The following is a 17,884-nucleotide window of genomic DNA, read 5'->3' as shown; positions in this document are numbered from 1 at the left end:
CATATTCCCAAATATTAATTGTATTCCCTAAGAATAGACTATCAATCAATTAAAAAAGTATAATCTATCAAATTGAATCACAAGTAATTAAGAAAATTATGTGAACATTTAGAACTCCGCAAAAGCGGTGATTGAATGAATTATAAATTGTAAATTAGAGAAAATAAAATTGTTTCCAATCATTCATGCATAGATAGCTTCATCCATTGCCTTGATTGCGCGAGAATTAGCTCATCATCATGGAAACACGCTCAAAATTCATTTGTATTGCTCAAAGAGTGTTTACAAAGATGAAATGGGAGAAACAATGATAAAACAGTGATTTTCTTTTCTCTCCCAAAAACTCCCCTCAAATGTGCTCTCTAGCTCTCTATTTATACACACAAATACACATCACTCAAATATATTCTTCCATAACTCCAAAATCTTCTTTTTTTTAATTAAAAATATCTTCAGAATTTTTCCTTCTCTGTATTCTATATATTTATTTACTAAACCCATATCTTCTTTAATTCGCAGAATAAAATCCAAGATAAAATCTTCTAAGGATATCTTTCTTGTTTAATACAAGATAACTTCCTTTTTCTTCAAAACTTCATGTTTGTAAGGCAAGAAGATATTCTTATCTTAAAGATAATAAATCCTTTACCATTCAAACCATATTTCCCGCCAATTTTTTCTTTTCAAATCAAGGAAGAAAATGGAGCCCCCTTAACCAGTAATGGGGTGCGATTAGCAGTTGGTTCCCCGAGGTGCCCCTTATCAGTTATGTGTCTCCAAAACTGAGAGTCCGAATAACATGCGTCCTCCGGGTGCCTATACCAACTTTTCGAGCCGAATTTTCCAAAAATACCTACAAACACATAAAACACCATAATAAATAGAAAATCGAGTACCAACAATACTGAAAATTGAGGACAATCTGGTCACAAAAATGTGTCTATCACCAGGCCAGCTTTTGTTTTTGGCAATCGTAACACCTCCATTTAACCTCCAATTTAGTTATTTATTCTCCGGTGATTGGATTTGCTTGAACTTTCTGTAAAAGCTTTAAAATAGTGTCGTTAACCAAATATAGAGTCCTAGCTAATATGAGTATGGGTATAAAATATAGCATTTACGTGCTTATCATCCATTCTATATCAAACGATTATGCTAGTAGTATAAAATTAGTTGAGCAAAACCCAGTTAGTCAGTCGACTCAGTCCTTCAATGGATCTTGTGAATACGAAACAAAGTTACTTAAGCAAAACATAAAATAACTAAATAAGAAAACTTTTGTAAAAAAATTGTAAGCTACCTGGAGCATGTAACAAAAATGTGACACCAAAAAAAGATGAAAAAAGGAATAAAAAATGATAATATGGGGAAACATAAAGCCAATTGCCAAAAGATGTTAAAAATTATCTGTTGATTGTGAAATCTTTCCTATACGTTCATGAAGTCAATAAAGATGAATCACCTCAGCGGCTTATACATTGATTCCCAACTACAGATTGTTGGCTTGACTTGCTAAAAAACCTTTCTTAATGTCGTTCTTAGATTGATATGGAGCCTCTCTCTTTTTTTATGCTGCCTTTTTAATGAGATTTGTGAAAAGCTTGAAATGAGACCATAGTGGATGTGTAATACATAGGCAATAATCAGAAGGTTAGGAAATCTACTGTCAGGCTTTTTTCTCAAGAAAACAAAATACTACCATTAGGCTTTGAGGTTAGTTTTTCTTCTTTTTTTCTGCCGCGGGTTTGAGATATAATCAACAATGACTTCAACCCATATTATGATAAAAGCTATATATAAAATATGAAAAAGTCTGCACATATACATCGAGAGAAATGATAATTACCTTAATCATATATTTCTTTCCATCCTTAATGCTTCAGTAGAGAGAAGCAGTGTTTGGAAAATGGACGACCAATAGCTTCTATCTCCAAGAAAGGGAAAGAAATGAAAAGAAAGAGGAAGAGGAAATACAGTTAATGATCCAATCCTTACCACTTCTGGTCTCTTCAAGAGCCGTTCTCACAGATTCGAACGAATACTTAGTGAATCACCATTTTGGTCTCGGTTTTTATTATGACCATGCATTCAATTAAAATTTTACTTTCCCATTCTTGAGACTCGAACACTACTGCATCCGAAACCCGCCATGTGACTTCAATTAAGTTCACAAAATGATTCCATTTTTTGACGCCCTGAAAATGAAACATATAGATCGAGTAACTATTACGTACGGGACCATAAACATAGAAATAAGTTGGGTTTTCCTATAAGAAATGTTAACAAACACAATAAGTCAATGATTCAAATGGTAAGGAACCACAGAGAACATAGAAAACTCATAGAGAAGCAAGTTCGGAAACATCCGTAAACACAGTCAATGTTCAAAAAAACTAATATAAGTAAACACACGGCGATAGAATGAATCTACGCATATCTTCGTATTTTTCTTTTACTCATTCTTGCAACAAATTCCATAACTTAATCAACGGTAGAACCGTTGAAGAATATAATTTGTAATCAAATGTTCATTATTCGCTCCCGCATACCGTTACTTACCAATTACCACACCTGCTTACCGATTGGTTTAAAATAAACCATCTGTGCTCACAGTTATAGGCTTCTCCAAGCATTCAGTTAGAACATTTGATGTGAAAAGAGAGGAAATTTCCGCAAATGTCTACTTTTATTTGGTTATTCCCAAAAATATTTGGAATTACCAAAAATGTTCTGAACAGCGTTTCTATTATAAATAAGACAATTTTTATTATGTATTTACAATACTGCCATACTTTTGATAATGGGTACACAAAGGTATAAACTCGTTATTACCGAGAACACATCTTCTTCCTCACTCACTCTTTCTTCATCTTCCCCCTCGTCTGTGACTCTATCTCTCTTACTCCTTCGTCACCTGAAAGTCTGAGAATTTCCATGGGTGTTCGTTAACAATGTTTGATATTGCTTAGAGTTGAAAAAAAAGCCCTGCATGTTCAGACTACTGCAATTAAAATCAGGTAAATTTTCTATCTAGGGTTTTCAATCATTATTTTTTATTCAACGATTAACAAGAGATGATTGAAAGATTGAAAGAAATGATTGAAACCAAATTATTTTTCAATCATAATGTAAAACCCAATTTTAGGTTAGAAATTTTTTATCTAAGGTTTTCCTAATTTACTTGATTAGGTTAGAAAAAGTAAGAACTAAAACTATAATTGATCTTCTCTGCTCCCAATTGTCTTGCTTTTGTGTTTTTTTCTGTCTTTGGAATTTGTATATCTTCTGTCCCGTTTTATGACTTCTTCTCTTCATCAATTATGATTGTATCTCTTAGAAGAAAAGAAAACATTATTGTTCATTTACTGTTCGATGTTATGTGCCTTAAATCTGAGTTCAGTTTTTTGGATTTTAAAGAGTTTTTGTCAAGTAGGTTTTGTTTATGTAAGGTTTTAGAATAACTTGTCTTCATGAGAGATAATAATTTTTTAGCATATTTGAATATGTACGTTGTATCCAAAAAATCGTGAACTCATCAGGTGTTTTTTTTAATGATAAATGTTCACTTTTGATGTGCTAGATGCCTAGAACCATGTGTCTGAAACTAATTCTTAAGGAATGAAACAACAAAAGATAAAGAAATGTAAGTTTACACTGCATAAGTTCAAGGTAAAAACATGTCAAATGGTGCCTAGAATCTTGTTCGGAAAGAAAAAAGAAGAGATGAAACTGTTGAAAAATACTCTTGATATAGTATGTATCTTAAGTAGTAATAGAAACGACTTGGAATACTAAGAGAATGTCCACTGTTTGCAAATTAATTTGAAAATGAAATAAGTTTCTGATGTATTATCCATTTATGCATATTGAAGGTACTCGTGTGGAGTATATTCTTTAAAATTTGTTCAGTATCTGATCAGGAGGATTCCTCTGTCACGTTTTAAAAAGGATTATCTTCATCGATATCGTCGCGAATTTGCTATACTGTTGTTCAAGAGACATTCCATACAGGTAAAAATAGTGTCGAAGCTGCTTTGTTTATAACTTTAGCGTATATCATATGTATAATAACACGTTCATCTATGGTGCAGTTATCATCTGACTAGAAGTATGGACGGTGTTGGGTTCTCAGACCTGTAAATATTTTTTGGACGGCTGTTTTCCTCAGGAGTGTCCTAGGGTCGTCTTGGGCCCTGTTTTCTGTACAAGTATCTGTGGAATTTTGTTGTCCGTTTTCTCCAGGAGTGTCCTAGAGTCATTTTGGCCCCTGTTTTTTGTACATGTATCTGTGGATATTTTGTTCATGATGTATACATTCCGAAAGGTTTTGCCAAGTTTCTTTCAACGGGCGGTGGAATCGATGAATGAAATCGGTTCCATGTAATTTCTTTTGGGCCAAGTGATGAATGAAATCGGTTTCAATTAGGGCTGCACAACGGGTAGGGTGGGTAGGATATGGTCTATACCCGTCATCCTACCCGTTTACTGGCGGTTAAGAAAATCTTTACCCGCCATCCTACCCGCCAAATAATGGATAGGGTAGGATACGATTAAAAAACTGGCGGGTAGGGTAGGGTTGGCGGGTATGGGTAGGATATGTGCACTCCTAGGTAGGGTGGGTAGGATATGGCCTATACCCGCCACCCTACCCGTTTACTGGTGGTTAAGAAAATCTTTACCCGCCACCTTACCCGCCAAATAGTGGATAGGGTAAGATACGGTTAAAAAACTGACGAGTAGGGTAGAGTTCGCGGATATGGGTAGGGTATGTGCACCCCTAGTTTCAATGTACTTTCTTTTTCCAAAAGCTTCAATTGCAAATTAATGTTATTTACCAACCAGTCATGGGTCGAATACAGTTAAAATTTAACAGAGTTGTTATTGTCCACTGAGTGATGGTTGCAAAACTCTTAAATGATGGCTGCAAGACTCTTACAGTCGAAGAGAATGCTACCATCTCATTCAAATGCCTAAAACCATGGTATGCAAGAACCGTAATTGTCAGACTTGAAGTTCAGATATATGGCAAGATAGAATTGAATTGAAGACATCACTAACTTCACAACAGGATACTATTACAGGGAATGGCAGAAATTTTTCACAAATAAGGGCATAACTCATCTTTTGGATGCAGAGTTACTCTGCAAACATACCATTAACATTTGATGGAGCGACAATTGAAAGACTGGTAATGGCGCTCGAAATCATTCTATAATAACCATGGACCCAAAATATTTTCTTAAATAAAAAGATAGTACCAAATTTCACCTCAAAACTGAGGTATTTAAGCATCAAGTCGCAACAGAAATCTATAAAACCACAAAATTGTACTAGAGTATTCATAATTTGCATATTAAGATGGCAACTAAGCTCCTAGATTCCAAAACAAGATAATATAGCAACTTAAATCTAGTGGCAACGACGGAGAGAGACAGTGTTGTTTCTCTTCCAGGTTGCCCTTCGTGATGGTCTTGCCTTGGTGTTCAAATGTCCACTGCCTCTCAGACCTCTGTATTTCTTTCCAGCTGAGGTGAGACCACGAAGTTCCCTATGCTTGTGAACAGGGTTGCAAATCCAGTTGATTCTTGGGTCATTACCGATAGCATTGTGTGCAGCATCCATAAGAATGATCTTGAAGTATTTGTAGGTAGAGTCCTGCTTTGCAGAAACGATTAAACTAAGTTAAAGAATTCCGAAGAGTATAACATAGCTGCAAAGGAACAGAAATGAAGCAGACAAATTATTACACGTAGAAGAAACCTCATTGATCCAGTAAGAGTTGAGAACTTTGAGACCACCCAATTTACGTCCAGCACGTTCCTCAGCAACTCACCTCTTGTTCCTCTGGAATTTGAGTTGGGTAATACCCTGGTTCTTTGGCTTACCATACACAATACCCTTTGGAACCGGCCTCTTGCAACCACCACGTCTGACACGTACACGGTAAATGACATAGCCCTGCAAAGAGAAAAATCAAACAATAAATACAAAGGATGATGAACTGGAAGAGCAAGTAACATATGATTCTGACTACTAAGAAATGCTTATACACAAAAATAACGAAGCAACAATGTCTGCATATAAATAGGCCCCCAAGAACATGGATAAGAAAACTAAAGAACTTGCACCAACAATGCTAACTTACAGTAAAACACATACTTATGAAACATTAAAAGAATTTGTGATTGCCAAAAGCACATTATTGTAGAACATCCAGCATGATTGTTAGTAGAGACACTTTCTTTTTCCATATTCAACACCATGCTTGATTGATTATAAAATAAATTATCATTGCCTGAAACATTTTAAAAAATTCTGGAGTCTACAGCCATTCTAAACCATTCAAACATTGTAGAAATACAGAGAATGGGGACAATTATCCATGTACAACTTCATTAAAATCATATATAATCCACACAATGTATTCAACAAATGACCGATTCCAGAACAGCCAACTCTAACTTAAGAGTTAAGACCAAGATCAAACCAGTATCATCAATTAGCTACACCGTCATTACTTGAATCATTTCATATAATTACACTTAACTAAACACATCAAATGCACTAAAAGAGCAAATAAAGCTAAGATTTAAGACTTCTGTTTACCTGCTTGGCCTTGTATCCCAAACGTCTAGCCTTGTCAGGACGAATAGGACGAATGGAAGGATGTTGGCGATACTCCGAGCACCTCACCCTCTGCAAAAACCTCATCAGATCGGATTGTTTCTTCCTCCATAACTCAAAAACGTACTTGTAGGCACCTATCAAACCCAACAAAATCATTAATCCCAAACACCCATAATCACAGAAAAACTGAAACATTTAAAATCTAAGAAGGTTTCTTTCAACAGATTATAACCAAATCTAAGCTAAACCCAGAATCCATTAGCCAAATTAAGGAACCCTAATACCATTTCCAGTAACAAAGCTGAGAAAATTAGAAAAGTTCAAAAACCCCTAAACTCAAAAACACTGAAAGGGGGTAATCCAAATCTCTAAAAACAAACATTAAACTTAGATCACGAACAAATCTAACAAAACCCCAAAGTTTCTATCATGAAAAAACAACCTCAGAACCATTTCTATCCATTAATCTAAACAAAATCAAAAATCAGTACACAGAGTAGAGAAACCTTAAGCATTTGATTCAGAAATCACGAAGTAATCAGTAGTTTCAGAGATTCAACTAAGATGGATGAACCCAGAAACATTTTTATCCTCAAAAATTACTCACAAAACACGTAGATTCAAATATCCTAGTGAAAATCACACACAAAACAAGTTTTATTAAAAAAAAAAGAAAAAATTCAAAAATCACAAAATCACAAAATCAAAAACTAGCAAGAGATTCAGAGGTAGATTCACAAACCTTGGAACACAGCGACTCCTCCAAATGGACTTCCAAACTAACCCTGAAAAAAGGAGAATTAGAGAAAAATCAGTACCAAAATCTTAATATAAAACCCTAAAATCAAAACCCAAAACCATTTTTCATGACATCCTAGTACCAGTAATTGACAATATGAAACACTGAAACTGATATTCGAAATTAATATGAAACTGAAACTGGGCAGATTAAGAGATGCAGCGACTGTGAGCAACAGATGTGAAAAATAGACCTTCTTAAACAAACCCTAAGTTTCCAGAAAAAAATAGAATCTGGTTTGGAGACCAGATTATATAGAAAAGATAAAAGAGAGGGAGGGAAATTTCCAGGGGGTTAGTCCTCCTCGAGTGACTTCGGGGGAGTTGAGTGTATTTTAAATCTCAGGGATTTTGAGAGAGTTTGAGAGAGTGTAGGGGGTTTAAGAGAGTTTTGTGTTTTTGAGTTAAGGGAGTTTGGGGGAGTGTAGGGAGTTTGAGAGAGTTTATTAGAGGGAGTTTGAGAGAGTTCACTCATAACTCATTCTCTTTTAAGAAACAATAAACTCTTATTTGCAAATAACATTGATCTTTAATCAAAAAGAAAAAAATAAATGAAAATGATCATATCTCTATATCAATAGTATGTTATTTTGTGCAACGAGATAATTTTTTTTCCCTTCAATTTAACGGTCTCCATACAATTCTAACTCCCTTTGTTCACGAACATTTTCCCACATATCATCCGCTATACTCTTTCTCCAACCGAATCTAGAAGTACAAGATATAAACAAATCCTGGTATTGACCAAATCTAGTCTTCAGCCATCTATGTTTCCCTTTATAGTTCTCAAAAGATTTGTCACAACCACATGCTTGGTTAAGTTTTGGAAGTATCTCCTCTTCCACTATTCTCTTAGTAAAATATCCACTAGTGTCTTTCTTCTTCTCAAGTGTAGCTTCTACCAACAGTTCCAATAATTTCTCGGTCTCTCGAGTTGTCCATTGTTTGTAATTCGTAGTCACTTCCGTTTCCGGTTCCGTATTCTTATTCTTCCTAACATTCTTTTTCTTCTTGTTGTTTTCAGCAGGTTGGCTGGATTTTTTCATTCTATGGTGTGACATGTTAGCTACATTAGTACTTAGACTAATACTAGAACTTAACAAAGCAAGGATAGTAATAACACCAAACAGTCTAATGTAAACATGATAAAAAAATGTGATACTAGATTACACAGTACTAACACGCAGAGCTACTTAGCCAAATTGTTAATCAAAGAAAATCACTTAGCAACTCCTTGCAACAAAAGCACCGTATGAATTGGCTAAAACACGCCAATACGGAATGAAGTACGCCATTGTATTGAACTTTGGCATATAGAATAGAAGAGAAGTATGTGTCTAAATAAGATGACTTAACAAGTGATAGTGATTCTCAATGACACCCATGCAAAGTAGCAAGCCAATTAATGCATGATGACATAACAAATTATGTAGATAGCTGTAAAGGAATTCTGTTTCACCGAAACACAGTTTAAGATTGTCCAATCTTTGCAGTACTAATACTTACCTGATCCTATTTAAATTTTTATGGTACACTTACAACTCAATATTCCACAACACACTCAAAAATCATAGCATTCCAACGGTTCATTAAAAAGATACATTACTCAGAACCCGACTACTTTCAATACGTGCATACAGAATTCAGTTCCGGATTTCTCACACTTTGGTGTACCTAAAGTGATCAGAACTTCATGAAATTTCTACAGTAGGTAACCTTCATATATACAAACATCATACTAAAATTTCTGCTTTGTCCGATAAGCGGAGAATGAGATAAATAGGAATCAGTCCCCTATTCGGGATTTAAACTCAGTAGACCATAGTCATATATTGTGCAAGCTTTGCAGTAGCAAACGTGACCTGATCCGCGTGAAAATTTTATTGTACTTCTATAACAAGGTAAACTACGACATACTCAAATTTCATCATATTCCAACGGTTGAATTTAAAGATATCATTATAATCAAATCATGCAATTTCTTATCAAGATCTTTTGAACCACAAATTAGGGTTTTGACAGAGAGAGAGTACCCACAAAAAAAAACTATACACACAATCAAAATAAACAATCATGGAGATCAAAGATATGAAAAACAATCAAAATAGTACACAAATCAAACTATTATAAACAATCATTGAGATCAAAGAAGAAAAAAAACATACCTGGAAAAAAACGTTTCCTCTTCTTTCTCCTATGGTTTTCTACGCACCAAACTCCTTCCCAAATCTCTACTCTTTTGAGAGATTTGTTGTGAGACCAAAATACACTAAAAACTCCTTCGAACTCCACAAAGAAACCAACTCCCTAGTATTGTAGGGTTTTATGACTAACAAGGAGTTCAAGAGCTTTTTTTAAACTCCCCAGCGACTAACAGGTGTTTTCTAGAGAGTTTAGGAGACTCCTCTAAACTCCCCCACGAATAACGGAGATTTGGAGAGACTCCCTCAAACTCCCTCAGGACTAACAGGAGAAAACCTAAATACATTAAAATCTCTCGAACTCTCCCACGACTAACCCCATGTTCGTGAATTTTTGAAACCATTCAAAAATTGAAGCGGGAGAAGAAATTTGGTGAATTTTTGGAGCGGGAGAAGAAAAGAGAAGGGGGAAATTTGGGATATTGCTTTTTCTCCAACTTGTTACGTTATGGACGAGGTGAAAAAACAGATGTGGTTGAAACTATAGCCACGTTAACAATTTGATCACCGTTTATCTTTATTACCCCTAATCGATGGTCAATAGTCCTTTTGATCCACTCATACGGATTGAGAACAGAATCTTACGATTGAGATTGTATTTGTGATGCACATACGGATTGAGAAGCATGTGTGTTTCTATTTGTGATAATACGAACTCGTGTATTCGGTTTATTATTAACCTTCGACCCGAAAAAAAATCTAAAAAAAATATTAATAAATTTAGGACATTGTTATCGACATTCTGATATAAAAAAATCCAAAAAATGTATAAGAATGAAGCTGAAAAATAAGAAGTGAGTTCGATAATTGGTGTGTTTCTTTGTGCTTTCTCTTTGTGCTTTTGTGCTTTCTCTTTGAGCTTCCGGTTTGAATTTCGACTAGTCACATAGGTCACGAAGTAATTTCGACTATTCATACAGGTCATGAAGTAGCTTTAGTTCACACTGATTCAAGCATAAAAACTATGAACCAAGAAGCTCCGGGAGGGTTCAGATTTCAAACTTAGCATGATACATCAACGAAATCGATAAATATGAATCTCAGTGTCAATTCGAACTTCAAATGTGGTATAATGGCATACAAACTATGAACCAGAAAGCTCCGGGAGGGTTATGTCTTCAAACTTAAAAGGATACATCACCGAAATCGATATATATGAAACTTAGGTGTTGATTCGAACTTCAAATGTGGTATAACGACATACAAATTAACTATGAACCGAGAAGCTCCGGGAGGGTTCAGACTTCAAACTTAGCATGACACATCATTGAAATCGATAAATATAAAGCTCAGTGTCGATTCGAACTTCAAATATGCTATAACGGTATATAAACTATGAACCAGCAACAAGCTTCGGGAGGGTTCTAACTTCAAAACCTTGAAAAACCCTAATTCCGTCGACTTCGAGAAAGAAAGTGACTCTGAGATCGAAATCGGGCGGTAAGTGGACTACGATAAGTCGGAAACTTCATCAGAATATTCCTTAATTAGATCATAAATGTTTTAGTTCATGAGTATGAGAATCATAGAATACCGATTCTAGAACATAACCACTCGATGTCTTCGCAAACTAGGTATGCGAACAGCAGCTCCGAGACATGAACCTGTCTTCGAGATCGAAACCTGGCAGTAAGTGGACTATTATAAGTCAGAAACTTCGTCTGGACGACGAATCTGAGCCCCTCCAGTTATACCATGTTTCCACCGGAATATTCCTCTGAAACCTTGAAAAACCCTAATTCCGTCAACTTCGAGAGAGAAAGGTGACTCAGAGATCGAAACCTGGCGGTAAGTGGACTACTATAAGTCGGAAACTTCGTATGAACGACGAATCTGAGCCTCTCCTGGTAAGATTCCGTTGGGATAGTCCCTCGAAACCTTGAAAAACCCTAATTTCGTCGACTTCGAGAAATAAAAGTGACTTCGGGATAGAAACCTAGCGGTAAGTTGACTATTATAAGTCGGAAACTTCGTCTGAACGACGAATCTGAACCTCTCCGGTTATACCATACTTCCGCCAGAATATTCCTCAGAAACCTTGAAAAACCCTAATTTCGTCGATTTCCAGAGAGAAAGGTGACTCCGAGATTGAAACCTGGCGGTAAGTGGACTACTATAAGTCGGAAACTTCGTCTGAACGACGAAACTGAGCCTCTCCAAGTAAGATTCCGTTGGAATATTCTCCCGAAACCTTGAAAAACCCTAATTCCGTCGACTTCGAGAAAAAAAGGTGACTTCGAGATAGAAACCTGGCGGTAAGTTGACTACTATAAGTCGGAAACTTCGTCTGAACAACGAATCTGAGCCTCTCCGGTTATACCATGCTTCCGCCGGAATATTCCTTAGAAACCTTGAAAAACCCTAATTTCGTCGACTTCCAGAGAGAAAGGTGATTCTTGTGTGAGCCTTTTTGGCTAGATTCTTAGACTTCTTGTGTGATTAACATTTATTCTATATTATAACAACGATCGAGTCAAGGATGAACTAGTGGATCGTGGATCTCAAGGTAGGCGTGGCTTGTCATCAAAAGAGGTGGGAATACTTTTAACTCTTTTGAAACCATTGTTTGTTTCTTTTACAGAAGTTTATGTTTAACAAACTCATGCATCGTCAGTTCGTGAATTTCATGCGTTGTTTAGTTTGTATTATGATTGTTCTGTTGATTCTTTGAATCTTTCCATGAAATGGAAAGGACTTGTAATGTTTATCGTCATTATGAATTGTTATAGGAAATGAGAATTTCCACGTGTGGTATATAGGATACGCTCCTTCATTTATATCTACATGAATTCAGATTTTATGCTTATTAGGTGTGGAACAACCCGGCATCAATATAGCTATGTAGGTGTGGAAAAACCTGGCATCACTAATATATATTGTTTGAAGAAGGAGTTTGTCCATATACATTGTTTGTGCATTTCTAGTGACTTAGTCACTTTGATGTTTGGGAAAACATGAATTGTTTTCCAAATCTTGCTCATGATTTCTTTAAAGTTAAATGTTATTCCTGCTGGGCACCCCTTCTAGGGTTGATGTGCTCACCCGTTCCCACTTTCCGTTTCAGAGACAGATCAGAGTTGCGCAGTGAAAGCTTCGTCAGTCGGTTAACTTTTGTTATGTTTATTATATTGTATATTCTGTTCGTAAACCAAATGATTATTGTATATGTATCATTTGAGAGGTCTTTTTTATATATATTTCTGAGCGGGGCTAGTTTTGGGTTAAGTTTTTATAACTGATTTCTTAATCGAATGTTTAAGTAAATGTTTTAGTTTCGTAGTGCTTCTTTATTTAGTTAATCTCTTGGATTAGTCAGCTGCTAGCTTTGGGGGCGCTACATTGATGATGAAGAATTTCCAGCTCAGCTCTCCAATGATCTTGGCTTTCTCAATATTCTTGATGAATGAAGAGGGGGGTGGGGGTACCTGCAAAGACACTCCGATGCCTCAATGTGTAAGAGCTCTAAGCAGGTTTTTATGGAGAGAGAAGGATTATATACCTCTCTGGTTGAAATTCCTCTTATATTTATAAGTTGTGGAGGAATTGTATTCAGTCCAGTTTTCGTCTGGATACGTTTTGACTATGTATCTGGACAAAATACACTCCAGGTTCATCCTGGTCAAAACTAATTTCCTTATTTTTAGGATCTACAACCTCCAGGTTATACCTGGTCTTCTTCTGTTCTCCCTCTTTTTGTAAGGATCTGTAACCTTCAAGGTTTGAATATACCTCGTCTTTAACTGATTCCTCTTTTCTCTGGGGATCATTAACCTCGAGGTTTACTTCTGCGGCAAGAAGGGAATCCATATTAACATGGTAGACAGAATGGAAAAAAAAAGTACTAGCGGCTTGAACTGAGAAGCAGCTCAGAGCAATATGATCGGGGAGATCGAGAACAGATCAACATTCCAATTACCTATAAGTTTATGTTTTACCTGCTTCATTTCCATTCTTGTTTCGGCTTTTTCAGATTAACTTGATGTGAGCTTTCATTTTGCTAAGGAATTAAATTGCATTATCTGAATACAGGTGAAAGCCCATGTGGAGACATAAGGCGACTTTGTTCAATCATTGGCAACTGAAGTGCGTGCATGTTCTTTTACCAATATAGAAGACAGTGGCGGAACCAAAATTTAAGACTAGGGGGAATTAAAAAAATTTTGTGCACCTGTAAAACATAAATAAAAAGATTACCTATTAAAAGACCATCCGAAGTCCTAATAGCAAAATCGCATATCATGTTTCGTCTTGACACTTTTTAAGGGTGGACTAGTGTTTCTAACATATATTTGTAGCAGCTCCTGAAAACAACAGAGTGAGATTAATCTCAAAGTACTAGCGAAGAATCATAATCAGTACAGCGGCTACCCCAAGAAAAGATATAAATATGCATAACATGGTTGGCCTTGCCATCATTGTAAGATTAAACTGGACATATCAAATTAGTAATGTCATTCTAATAAGTAATAACAAGAGCTTATCCAAAAAAAACGGCATTCATTTTCATTTTCATTTTCATATTTAACAAACAAAATCTACAAAATGTTTGAAGTTTGTGCAAGTAACATATATAACCAAATTAAGCTAACAATAGCAGCATGCCAGCATAGTTCTTCGACAATTTTTTCTGGTGAAATTCAATTATCTTGGTAATGGGTTCCACTGAAACAAAGAGGACTAGAGGAGTGATGGGCACATTTTTGTGTCTTATATAATCTCAATTATATATATTATTAGTGCTCGATTTTATATTTATTATGGATTTTTATGTCCCTGTAAGTATTTTTGGAGAAATAAACTTTTGCGGCGAAATTGGCTAAAAAGTGGTTTTTGCGCTCGTGGGAAAAAATTACTATACAGACTCTCACTTTGGATAAGGGGTAACCTAATTACTAAGGGGTGACCCATTTCCAGGCATCTGCTAAAGGGAGACCGGAACTGGATAAGGGGGAGGTCATCTTCAAAGTTCAAATTAAGGAAAATGGCGGGAAAATTTGGCATCAGTTTGCATGGTTTTAGATTTGAATTTTCGGGCAGTTCCAAAGAGATTCAATGGACAAAATCAGTTTGTATGGACTGTAGAAGACCTTACAAGCCCAGTACAATCAATTGGACCCGGACAATTGGGCTGGAATGGTCGAGAGAGGGTTTCAAAGTCTCAACAGGGAGACGTGTTCTGTTTCGAGTTTAGAAGATTTTTGAGAGATTTCTGAAGGACTTTGACGCTGGATTAACATGTACATGGTCCTATTCAAGTCTAGGGAAGAGTTTGGTAGCTATTATATAGCTAACAGCACGTGAAAAAACTAAACAGAACTGATTATCGTTTCAAACGCAGAGAAGAAAAAGAGGAGATTTCATCGGGATTTGATGACCCTGTTGAGTTATAAAAAGGTTGGGTCGAGTCATAAGAAAGTTTTTAGAAACCTGAAGGAGAGAGTTTAGAGTCCAGGAGAGCCGAGGAGAAGCGATTACAGAGAAGACAGTGCTGCTGCTGCTGCTGCCATTGAAGAGCTTCAAGGACACGAAGAACAGACTCGCAGAGTTAGTCGTTCTTTAACAGTCTTAAACAGCAGTATCCGTGTTCTTCATTACAGCAGTACCGAAGTGTCGTTCTTCAACAGTGCAAACAGCGAACTCTCTGTGTCGTTTTTATACAGCACTTGTGTTGTATCGATTATTTTCAGCACTTACCCTTTTGTAACAGTGACGCTGTAACACTATTACAGCGTTACAAACTTCAAACTATCAATTATTTTCATCAATAAAAACACTTATTTAGCCATGAATACATCTTGTGAGTGTGTTTTCGGGATGAGGAGCTAAACCCATTAGCCAAGGCGACGGAGGAAGCCATTGTTCCACATTAATTGGTATAATTCTAATTTTACTATTTATTTGCAATATTATTATTGGATTATTTGCATGGAATTGGACCATAGGGTGGACCATAGCAGACATTAAGGGTATAAGTCCTACTGTAGGCTAGTAACCGTCCTTCAAAACAACAAGGAAGCTTTAGGGTGGACCATAGAAGACATTAAGGGTATAAGTCCTACTGTTTGTATGCATCAGATCTATTTAGAGGAAGACACCAAACCTTCTAGGGAGATGCAACGTCGACTAAACCCCAATATGAAAGAAGTAGTTCGAACTGAGGTTCTTAAACTATTAGATGCAGGCATTATCTACCCTATTTCAGAGAGTAAGTGGGTCATCCCCGTTCAGGTTGTTCCCAAGAAATATGGTATCACTGTAATCCAGAATGATAATAATGAGTTAATCCCGACCCGAGTGACCACGGGTTGGCGTGTTTGTATTGACTATAGGAAATTGAACAAGGTCACTAGGAAGGACCACTTTCCCCTTCCCTTCATCAACAAGATGCTAGAAACATTAGCTGGACATAGTCACTACTGCTTTTTAGATGGATACTCTGGATATAATCAGATCGTTATTGCCCCAAAAGACCAGGAGAAAACCACTTTTACCTGTCCCTTTGGTACCTTTGCGTATAGACGCATGCCTTTCGGGCTATGTAATGCCCCTGCGACTTTTCAGTGTTGCATGATGAGCATATTTTCTGACATGGTAGAACAGTTTTTGGAGGTCTTTATGGATGATTTTTCAGTGTTTGGTTCGTCTTTCGATGAGTGCTTGCATCATTTGTCATTAGTTTTGACTAGGTGTAAGGAAAAGAATTTAGTGCTTAATTGGGAGAAATGTCACTTTATGGTTCGTTCAGGAATTGTTCTAGGGCATATCGTATCTTCAAAGGGTATAGAGGTGGATAGAGCCAAAGTTGACCTTATTAAAACTTTACCGGTCCCAAAAACCGTAAGAGATATTAGGTCATTCTTAGGGCATGCTGGTTTTTATCGTCGTTTCATTAAGGATTTTAGTTTGATGTCTAGACCTCTTTGCAATTTGCTTGCAAAATATGTTAAGTTTGTCTTTGATGATACTTGTTTAGAGGCTTTTGAGAAGCTTAAGTCATTACTCACTACCGCCCCCATAGTCCAGGCACCCAACTGGAACTTACCCTTTGAGATCATGTGTGATGCTTACGATTATGCTATTGGTGTTGTGCTAGGTCAGAGAGAAAATAAGTTACTTCATGTGATTTACTATGCTAGCAAAACTCTGAATGATTCCCAGTTGAACTATACCACTACCGAGAAGGAACTATTAGCCATTGTGTTTGCCTTAGACAAGTTTAGACCCTATCTCTTAGGTTCTAAGATCATCATATATACTGATCATGCTGCTTTAAAATATCTTTTGTCTAAGAAGGATACTAAACCTAGATTAATTAGGTGGGTTCTCTTGTTGCAAGAGTTTTCTCCAGACATTAGAGACAAAGAGGGTGCCGAAAATGTTGTAGCAGATCACTTGTCTAGGCTAGTTGTTAGTTCCCCAGATGATTCCCTTCCTATAAGGGATAGCTTTCCTGATGAACAATTATTCTTTGTTACCCAATTACCTTGGTATGCGAATATAGTGAACTATCTTGTTACTGGTCGAATGCCCCAACATTGGGGTAAACAAGATCGTTCTAGATTTTTAGCTGAGGTTAAGCACTTCTTTTGGGATGATCCTTATTTGTTTAAGTATTGTCCAGACCAGATTATTAGGAGATGTATACCTGAGAGTGACCAGTCCAGTATTATTTCCTTTTGTCATGATCATGCTTGTGGGGGTCACTTTAGTGCTAAGAAAACTGCTGCTAAGATATTGCAGTGTGGATTCTATTGGCCTTCGTTGTTTAAAGACTCCCACAGTTACTGCGTTACTTGTGAACGATGCCAGAAATTAGGAACCATTTCCCGTAGGAACATGATGCCCTTGAACCCTATTTTAATTGTTGAGGTCTTTGATGTGTGGGGTATTGACTTTATGGGTCCGTTTCCTAATTCTTTTGGTAACCTATACATCCTTGTCGCCGTAGACTATGTCTCTAAGTGGATTGAGGCGGTTGCGTGTAAAACCAATGACCATAGGGTTGTGATTGAGTTCTTGAAAAATAATATACTTACACGTTTTGGTACACCGCGAGCTATAATTAGTGATGGAGGGTCGCACTTTTGTAATGGGACTTTTAGGCTTCTGATGAAGAAATATGGTATTACACATAAGGTAGCTACCCCGTATCATCCACAGACTAGTGGTCAGGTAGAGGTTTCCAATAGGGAGATAAAACGTATATTAGAGAAAACAGTTAATCCTAATCGGAAAGACTGGTCGTCTAGGCTTACTGA

The 17,884-nt window shown here is 36.5% G+C and overlaps 1 long non-coding RNA gene and 1 pseudogene across 1 annotated transcript; one reads left to right on the top strand and one right to left on the bottom strand.

Annotated features, from left to right (window-relative positions):
* The first annotated feature begins 2,866 nt into the window (after positions 1-2,866).
* LOC113306924 lies at positions 2,867-4,344 on the top strand. The gene is made up of 3 exons (XR_003338902.1): positions 2,867-3,017; positions 3,873-4,011; positions 4,092-4,344. It is a non-coding gene; the product is annotated as an uncharacterized LOC113306924 (long non-coding RNA).
* An 871-nt stretch (positions 4,345-5,215) lies between these two features.
* LOC113305300 lies at positions 5,216-13,433 on the bottom strand (annotated as a pseudogene).
* Between the last annotated feature and the right edge of the window lie 4,451 nt (positions 13,434-17,884).

Source organism: Papaver somniferum, chromosome 8 (genome assembly GCF_003573695.1).
Source record: "Papaver somniferum cultivar HN1 chromosome 8, ASM357369v1, whole genome shotgun sequence".
Classification (NCBI taxonomy): Eukaryota; Viridiplantae; Streptophyta; class Magnoliopsida; order Ranunculales; family Papaveraceae; genus Papaver; species Papaver somniferum.
The sequence above is the reverse complement of the archived record's forward strand: the minus strand, read 5'-3'. Positions and strand labels throughout refer to the sequence as shown.